Source organism: Triticum aestivum, chromosome 2B (assembly GCF_018294505.1).
Source record: "Triticum aestivum cultivar Chinese Spring chromosome 2B, IWGSC CS RefSeq v2.1, whole genome shotgun sequence".
In the NCBI taxonomy this organism is placed as follows: Eukaryota; Viridiplantae; Streptophyta; class Magnoliopsida; order Poales; family Poaceae; genus Triticum; species Triticum aestivum.
The window spans coordinates 43371306-43381506 of NC_057798.1; positions in this window are offsets into that span (position 1 = coordinate 43371306).

The window sequence follows — 10201 nt, forward strand, 5'->3', positions numbered from 1 at the left end:
AGGACGAACGAATAGCCGGACGAGCTAATCACCGCACGCCACACACGACCCCCGGGAGCGAAAAGACCGAAACACCCTCGGCGGGGGCAGGATTCTACGTGCGGTGGCACGAGATCTTTCCCCCGCCGACGCGCACGACGGGGCGACCGGGCCGGGACCAAGCCGCGGTCGCCGACAACTGAGCCCCACCAGCGGACGGACCCACACGGCAGCGACTCTAGAACGGTTAGAACGCAATAAAAACGAGCGTGGGGAGGCGCCAGCAGTTTATTTTTTTCGATCCGAGTTCCATCCGACGGCGCAGGTTCCTCCACCTATCGATCCAACGGACGAAAACGCATCAAGGGAGAGATCCAACGGCTGAAAAGTTCAAATCGCTGAGAGAGCTCCGGCATCCATCCCTCTCATACTTCTGGATTGGTCTATGATAACTCATGTTTCTCACTTGAATTACTCTATCTTTTCAAACTTCAATTATGTTCGGTTGGTATGAGAGCTAGAGAATATCATGCTATTTGTAGGGGCTTCTAGTGGAGCCACCAGTTGGTTATTCAAGCATTCTAATGTTGTTTATTTAATGCATCTCTCGTTTATTGCTGTCTTTCAGATCATACTTTTACTTGCTACAGAATGTACAATTAGTTAGAGTTAGTGTCGAATATGTGTGTAAGACTACAATTGAATACAAATTAGGTGGAGGGTAAGATATTTGAATGAAATATGTGTAGTCTGAGCCTAATATATGATGCAGCGTAACCAAAATAGAATAGCTGAAGTTGATAGTCTAAACACAAGACAAAGGGGAATATCCTTACGCCCATAGCACTGATGGCCTCAATGGGGTTTTCCATAGATTGTATTTTGTCGATTTAGTACATGAACGGTAGTCGTAGCCTTGTCGGGGGATGTAGACGTTAATCATTGAACCTCGTTAACAATCGTCTCTTGTTCTACTATCCACAATGATCTAACCGAGTAAATTCCACCATAAGTCTATGTCAAATAAACAGGGCAATGAATCGATATTCTTTGTGAATTTATTTGAACAGTAAATTGGTAAGTTTGGATTAAAAAGTGAAATCTAGGACCTCTCAGAAAAATGATGTTTTTGTTTGTTATGGGTGGTATGTTTGGATTTAAAAAGTGAAAAGTGAAAAGTTTGTCTTGTGTTTAGACTATCAACTATGGATGTGGTTAGTTTGGATTAGAAAAGTGAAAAGTTTGTCTTGTGTTGCCATAAATAGAATTATTTAACTATGGGTGGTAAGTTGATTAAAAAAGTGAAAAGTGAACACAACAATATTCCAGCTCCCGCACTTGTGCATTTGTTTCACCATTCCACTTATGGATCGATTGAGTGCAAATTGATGGAAACGTGTGTTCCTGGGCTGGTGTAGTTTTACTAATACCTTTGAGGTCAGAGATATATTCGTTGATCAATTAAAAAAGCAGTTCACACACCAGAACATATGATATGTCGCTTCTTGTGTTGGTTTTGTGACCAAGTCATCAGTTCTGTTTACGTTTCTCCTTGTGGTATTCATGGCAACTACAAGTAATGAGACTGATTGGAGAGGTTTTATATATCCAACGACCTCTTTGCCTCTTTCTTCTTGGGGAAGTCAGCGGGTAGGTCAGGTGGATTAGACGTACGCGTGTGGCCGCGTGGTCCGATGAATGGATCTGGTCGTCTGACGCGGGATAGCCAAAACTGATTTTGTATTAAACGAGACGTCTCCTGTCTATCTATTGTGCTAGCTCTTCATCGGGAATCAAAGAAAGGAGCAACATATCAGATTGATCGTAATGGATGCTTTTGGCGAACTAGAATGGTAGGCATGTATCACCAGTAGAAAACAGACGTCTGGCCCTTTAGTCCCGGTCTGGCTTTGGCCTGGGGCTAATGTGACCACTAGTCCCGGTTCCAACGGCTAGGAGCGGACGGGGGCACATGCATCATTAGTTCTGGTTCATTTTTTACCTATAGTCCCGGTTGGTGATACAAACCGGGACTATATGGGTGGTGGCAGACTAGCGTCAGGCTGGGACCCCACGAGCCCCTTTAGTCCCGGTTTATATAATCAACCGGGACTAAAGACGTCCCTATATAAACCCTTCATCCAGCCTGAACCCATTCTCTGTTTTCTCCTTTCTCTCCTCTGTTCTCTTCCCTTGCTCGAGCTCATCCTTCATTTTTGCCAAAGATTTGTCAAGATTTGAAGCACCCCATCTATCCAAGTGTTCACAAAGGTTAGTAAATTCGTCATTTCATCTCTCATTGCTAGATTAACTCGTGCAATGCTCTATAAGTATATATGTGGGTTTTAGTTTGGGAATAATTATGTGGGAGTTTATTTGATTTATATGCAATTTGAGCTTAAATTAACTTTTTAGTTTGCATATGTGTAGGTGTGGTTTACTTAGTGCCTTCCTGTCCCTGTCCTAACCACCATCGATCACCCGCACCGTCCCGTCGCCGGCCCCACCTTGGTGAGCCTCTTGTTCTTATCCTTGTTATAAAAAAAATCTTATTTGTATGATTTAGATAGTTACTTGTATAATTTTCTTACTTGTATGATTGTTTGTTATACATAGTGTCATGGTCTTCATATCCTTCCCCGTCGGCCCTCGTCCGGTTTATGATTTGGGATGTGGTATATTCTCTTTTATAACTATTTGTTGCATTTCGCGTTTATGACAATTATGCCCATCCAGTTGACATAGATATTTTTATCCAGAAGGTATGCGATTCAAAAATTGCAACCAGCCCTCTTGTCAAGAAGTTAAATTTAGTTGAAAGAGAAAACGAGTATTTGAAAGAAAAATTGAAAAGAATTCAAGAAGATAAGATGAAATTGGAGTTGTATGTTGCCGATGTCGTCGATGATCACAAGATCAAGATGGATGCAATGCGCTTGAGATTAGGAAGATTAGAAAATATGATGTTAATAAAGAGGATTGGTATCACTATGTCATTGGATCAATTGTTACCTTAGGTGCGATCTTAATCGCATTTGTTGTTGCATTTAAATGCTTTAACTAGATAGTTTTTTGTTGTTTTATGAGAATAAGTGTGTATGAACTTTATGTATGAACTTGTATTAATTTGGTCTTTTTGGTGTTGTGTAATGAAGATGAGATGCAATGGATGTACTATGACCGACGCTCTCCTCAGTTCATTGATGGTGTGCATAGTTTTCTGCATGCGGCTGAGGCAAACAAACGGAATGTTTTTATGTGTTGTCCATGTGTTGTGCTTAAGAATAATAGCAATTACTCTAGCTTAAGAGTCATTCACATCCACCTGTTTACGTCCGATTTCATGTCCGGCTGTAATTATTGGACCAAGCATGGAGAAAGAGTGGTTCTAACGGAAGAGAATGAAGAAGAAGAGGATGATGACAGCTATCTTGGGTTCCCTGAATACGATGGTACTACAATAAGGGAAGAAGCTGAAGAAGAGGCATCAAATAAGCCCGCTGATGATCTTGGTCGGGCCATTGCTGGTGCAAAGAGAAACAACGCAAGTGAAAAGGAGAAGTTGAAGTTGCAGCGCGTGTTAGAGGATCACAAGAAACTGTTGTACCCAAATTACGAAGATGACAAGAAAAAGCTGGGTACCACACTGGAATTTCTGCAATGGAAGGCAGAGAATGGTGTATCTGACAAGGGATTTGAAAAGTTGCTGAAAATGTTGAAGAAGATGCTTCCAAAGGACAACGAATTGTCCGATAGTACGTACGAAGCAAAAAAGGATTAGAGGTGTAGAAGATACAAGCATGCCCTAATGACTGCATCCTCTACCGCGGTGAGGAGTACGATAATTTGAATGCATACCCGATATGCGATGCATTGCAATATAAGTTTAGCCGCAATGACCCTAGTAATGTTGAGGGCGAGCTCCCCAGAAAGAGGATTACTGCCAAGGTGACACTAGTAGAAAACAGGGCATACGTTTGGGCCTGGTTAGCCCATTAGTCCTGGTTCGGTCACGAACCGGTACCCATGGGCCCATTGGTCCCGGTTCGTGAGGCCAGGGGCCTGCCGGGACTCGTGGGGGCATTGGTCCCGGTTCGTCTGTGACCTTTCGGTCCGGTTGGTGGCACGAACCGGGACTAATGGTCCTCGCTCCTGGCCCACCTCCAGTGGACCCGGTTCGTGGCATGAACCGGTACGAAAGGGTGACCTTTAGTCCCGGTTCATGCCACGAACCTGGACCATTGAGTTGCCTATATATACCCCTCGCCCGCGAGCAGAGCACTCCCAGTGCTCTGTTTTTCCTGGCCGGCGAGGGGGAGCTTTGTGGTGCTCTAGCTCATGATGTAGACCGAACCTCAATGGTGAGATCCGATCGGTTGTTGCGGCCCGATCTTGCACGACACTCCACCACCAACAGTAGCAACCTCTCGCCCGCGCATGCGATGTACATAAAGTAGAGGGTTTGAACCTTGCGGCCCAGCATGAGAAAACCAATCTCGACGAAGGTACTCACGCGCAAAACAATTTCCACGAAGAGAAATCGCAACACTGAGGTTTTATAAAGATCCCTCCAAAACTTGATACGGGTGTCTACCTTGAAAAACTATTTCATATAAAAATAACCTCCTGTTTACATGTGCGTACCTTAGATTTTATATCAGCCGAACTATCTAAACAACTTGATAAGCAAGGAAGAAAAATCCTATCTCTACTCTCACGGCTAAAATTTAAATAAAACAACTCCAAAGACTTGCCTAAAGATAACCCTAGAATTCGAAAGAATTTGCCGTTTACATCTCGGCTGTTTTTATTTCCTAAACAAAACTTGACATAATATATGTCCTCTAACTTGACATAATTATCTCCTGGTGGTCCCCATCCGCAGGCTCGCAAGGAGAGCACGTCACGTGGTGTACACCGCCTGGACTTGAAACAATCTGGTGGCCGATCTATACCAAAGTAGTAGTCCACCTGGTACCTTGATTTCTTTGTATGACACGCATCTAGGACTGGACCGTGGACATCGAACTCCCAATGTGCTAATCTCTTTGCAAGCCCATCAGAACTTCCAAAGAAATCACGTACACATATAGGATAGGGTGCATGCATGATCATATGCAGTTCTTTTTCTCTTTCTTTATCTTGATATTCGTCTTCCGGCTGAACAGAACATATCTCAGATTTTCTAGTTGCATTTTTATCCGTAGTCGCAGCAAAAGCCTCGACTTCTTTACTATCAATACCAAATTGAAGTATTTTTGGCACATACTTATTTTTTACATGTGGTGCATTATTAGCGACGATGTCTGAACAACAACACCACTAGCTGTAGTCATGGTCGTATCAGCTCACCTCCTATGCACACCAGGTGTTCGATGGAATGCCCGAGCCACACTACTTAAGCTTTCTCCTCTCCAAGCTCGACCTCCAAGCTCCATTTTCCTCAATATTTGTCTAGATTTAGCGGTCCATCATGTCCCGTCCCCGTCTTCACCGCCGGCGATCGCCCGCGCCGATCTCGTCGCCGGCACCACCGTAGTGAGCCTCTTGTTCTTATCTTCTTTCTACAACAACAACAACAACAACAAAGCCTTTAGTCCCAAGCAAGTTGGGGTAGGCTAGAGGTGAAACCCATAAGATCTCGCAACCAACTCATGGCTCTGGCACATGGATAGCAAGCTTCCATGCACCCCTGTCCATAGCTAGCTCTTCGGTGATACCCCAATCCTTCAGGTCTCTCTTAACGGACTCCTCCCATGTCAAATTCGGTCTACCCCGCCCTCTCTTGACATTCTCCGCACGCTTTAGCCATCCGCTATGCACTGGAGCTTCTGGAGGCCTGCGCTGGATCTGCCCAAACCATCTCAGACGATGTTGGACAAGCTTCTCTTCAATTGGTGCTACCCCAACTCTATCTCGTATATCATCATTCCGGACTCGATCCTTCCTCGTGTGGCCACACATCCATCTCAACATACGCATCTCCACCACACCTAACTGTTGAACATGTCGCCTTTTAGTCGGCCAACACTCAGCGCCATACAACATTGCGGGTTGAACCACCGTCCTGTAGAACTTGCCTTTTAGCTTTTGTGGCACTCTCTTGTCACAGAGAATGCCAGAAGCTTGGCGCCACTTCATCCATCCGGCTTTGATCCGATGGTTCACATCTTCATCAATACCCCCATCCTCCTGCAGCATTGTCCCCAAATACCGAAAGGTGTCCTTCCGAGGTACCACCTGACCATCAAGGCTAACCTCCTCCTCCTCACACCTAGTAATACTGAAACCGCACATCATGTACTCGGTTTTAGTCCTACTAAGCCTAAACCCTTTCGATTCCAAGGTTTGTCTCCATAACTCTAACTTCCTATTTACCCCCGCCCGACTATCGTCAACTAGCACCACATCATCCGCAAAGAGCATACACCATGGGATATCTCCTTGTATATCCCTTGTGACCTCATCCATCACCAATGCAAAAAGATAAGGGCTCAAAGCTGACCCCTGATGCAGTCCTATCTTAATCGGGAAGTCATCAGTGTCGACATCACTTGTTCGAACACTTGTCACAACATTATCGTACATGTCCTTGATGAGGGTAATGTACTTTGCTGGGACTTTGTGTTTCTCCAAGGCCCACCACATGACATTCCGCGGTATCTTATCATAGGCCTTCTCCAAGTCAATGAACACCATATGCAAGTCCTTCTTTTGCTCCCTATATCTCTCCATAAGCTGTCGTACCAAGAAAATGGCTTCCATGGTCGACCTCCCAGGCATGAAACCAAACTGGTTTCTGGTCACGCTTGTCATTCTTCTTAAGCGGTGCTCAATGACTCTCTCCCATAGCTTCATTGTATGGCTCATCAGCTTAATTCCACGGTAATTAGTACAACTCTGAACATCCCCCTTGTTCTTGAAGATTGGTACTAATATACTCCATCTCCATTCTTCTGGCATCTTGTTTGCCCGAAAAATGAGATTGAAAAGCCTGGTTAGCCATACTATCGCTATGCCCCCGAGACCTTTCCACACCTCAATGGGGATACAATCCGGGCCCATCGCCTTGCCTCCCTTCATCCTTTTTAAAGCCTCCTTGACCTCAGACTCCTGGATTCAACGCACAAAACGCATGCTAGTCTCATCAAAAGAGTCATCCAGTTCAATGGTAGAGCTTTCATTCTCCCCATTGAACAGCTTTTCGAAGTACTCCCGCCATCTATGCTTAATCTCCTCGTCCTTCACCAAGAGTTGGCCTGCTCCGTCCTTGATGCATTTGACTTGGCCAATATCCCTTGTCTTCCTCTCTCGGATCTTGTCCATCTTATAGATGTCCCTTTTGCCTTCCTTCGTGCCTAACCGTTGGTAGAGGTCCTCATACGCCCGACCCCTTGCTTCACCAACAGCTCGCTTTGCGGCCTTCTTCGCCATCTTGTACTTCTCTATGTTGTGTGCACTCCTATCCAGGTATAGGCGTCTAAAGCAATCTTTCTTCTCTTTAATCGCCTTCTGGACATCATCATTCCACCACCAGGTATCCTTATCTTCGCTTCTCCTTCCCCTGGACACTCCAAACTCCTTTGAGGCCACCTTACGAATGCAAGTCGCCATCTTCATCCACACATTGTCCGCATCCCCTCCTTCCTCCCAAGGGCCCTCCACACATTGTTCTTATCTTCTTTCTGAAAGGAAAAAATTCTTACTTGTATGTTTATATAGATACTTGTATAATTTTCTTACTTTTATTATTGCTTGTTATTATTTAGTGTGATGGTTTTGGTATCTGCCCTCATCGACCCTCGTCCTGTCTATGATTCATATGTGGTATATATTATCTTTATAACTATTTGGTTCATTTATTGTTTATGACAATTATGCTGACCAACGTGACATAGATTTTATTTATCTAGGAGGTATGTGAACCGGAAATTCCAACCGACCCTATTCTCTAGAGGTTAAATTTAGTAGATGAAGAAAACAATTTCTTGAAGGAAAAACTAAAAAAATTGAGGAGGAGATGATGATATTGGAGTTGCATGTTGCGGATGTCATCGATGATCACAAGAACAAGATGGATGCAATGCGCTTGAAGATTAGAAAGATTAGAAAATATGCCATTCATACCAAGGCTTGTTATCATTATGCCGTTGGATCAGTTATTACCTTGGTTGCGATTATGATCGCATTTGTTTTGGCATTGAAATGTTTTACATAGTTTCAATGTATGGTTTAATTAATTAGATGCTCTGGAGAGCTATATGTTGTTAGATGAGAACTATGTATGTACTTTGGTTTTAATGTGAGATGGTGAACTTCTGTTAATTTGGTCACTTAATTATCTATTCATGATGTTCTGTAATGGTTTTTGACACACTTAATTATATATAATGCACGTAGATAAACTGGCAATGGATGTATGGTGGCAAACACACCTCCGAGTACATTAATGGCGTGCATGATTTTCTCGAAGTGGCTGAGGCAAACAAGCAGAATGGTTTTATGTGTTGTCCATGCCCTGTATGTGGGAATATGAAGTCTTACTCTGACTCAAAAATCATTCACACCCACCTGCTTTATAAGGGTTTCATACCACACTATAATGTTTGGACCAAGCATGGGGTTATGATGGAAGACAGCGAAGAAGAAGAGGACGATGAGAACTATGTGCCCCCCGAATACGGTGATGCTGCAACGGGGGAAGCTGTTGAAGATCAAGAGGAACCAGACGATGTGCCCGATGATGATCTCCACCGGGTCATTGTTGATGCAAGGAGTCAGTGTGAAAGTCAAAAGGAGAAGGTGAAGTTCGATCGCATGCTAGAGGATCACAAAAAAGGTTTATACCCCATTCGCGAAGATGGCAACACAAAGCTCGGTACCGTACTGGAATTGCTCCAGTGGAAGGGAGAGAATGCTCTGCCTGACAAAGGATTTGAGAAGCTACTGAAAATATTGAAGAAGAATCTTCCAAAGGATAACGAATTGCCCGACAGTACGTATGCAGCAAAGAAGGTTGTTTTCCCTCTAGGATTGGAGGTGCAGAAGATACATGCATGCCCTAATGGCTGCATCCTGTACCGTGGTGCATACGAGGATTTGAGCGCATGCCTGATATGCGGTGCATTGCGGTATAAGATCAGACGAGATGACCCTGGTGATGTTGACGGCGAGCGCCCCCGAAAGAGGGTTCCTGACAAGGTGATGTGGTATGCTCCTATAATACCATGATTGAAATGCCTGTTTAGAAACATGCCAAGTCGATGCGATGGCACAGAGATGACCATAAGAAAGACAGGAAGTTGAGAGCACCCACTGACGGGTCGCAGTGGAGAAAAATCGAGAAAAAATACTGGAAGGAGTTTGCAAGTGATGCAAGGAACGTATGGTTTGGTTTAAGCGCGGATGGCATTAATCCTTTCGGGGAGCAGAGCAGCAATCACATCACCTGGCCCGTGACTCTATGTATCTATAACCTTCCTCCTTGGTTGTGCATGAAGCGGAAGTTCATTATGATGCCAGTTCTCATCCAAGGCCCTAAGCAACCCGGCAACGACATTGATGTGTACCTAAGGCCATTAGTTGAAGAACTTTTACAGTTGTGGACTGGAAAAGGTGTACGTGTGTGGGATGAGCACAAACAGGAGGAATTTGACCTGCATGCATTTCTGTTTGTCACCATCAATGATTGGCCTACTCTCAGTAACCTTTCAGGAAAGACAAACAAGGGATACCACGCATGCCCGCACTGTTTAGATGACACCCAAAGTAAATACCTGGATAAATGCAGGAAGAATGTTTACCTGGGGCATCATCGATTACTTCCGACCAACCATCAATGTTGAAATAAAGGCAAGCACTTCAAAGGCGAGGCAGATCACCGGAAGAAGCCCGCCATGCGTACCGGTGATCACGTACTTGCTATGGTCAATGATTTAAAAGTAATCTTCGGAAAGGGTCCCGACGGACTATCCGTTCCGAGTGACGCTGCGGGACACGCACCCATGTGGAAGAAGAAATCTATATTTTGGGACCTACCCTACTGGAAAGACCTAGAGGTCCGCTCTTCGATCGACGTGATGCACGTGATGAAGAACCTTTGTGTGAAGCTTCTAGGCTTCTTGGGCATGTATGGGAAGACAAAAGATACAACGGAGGCACGGGAGGACCTGCAACGTTTGCACGAAAAAGTCGGCTTGCCTCCAAAGCAGTATGAAGGTCC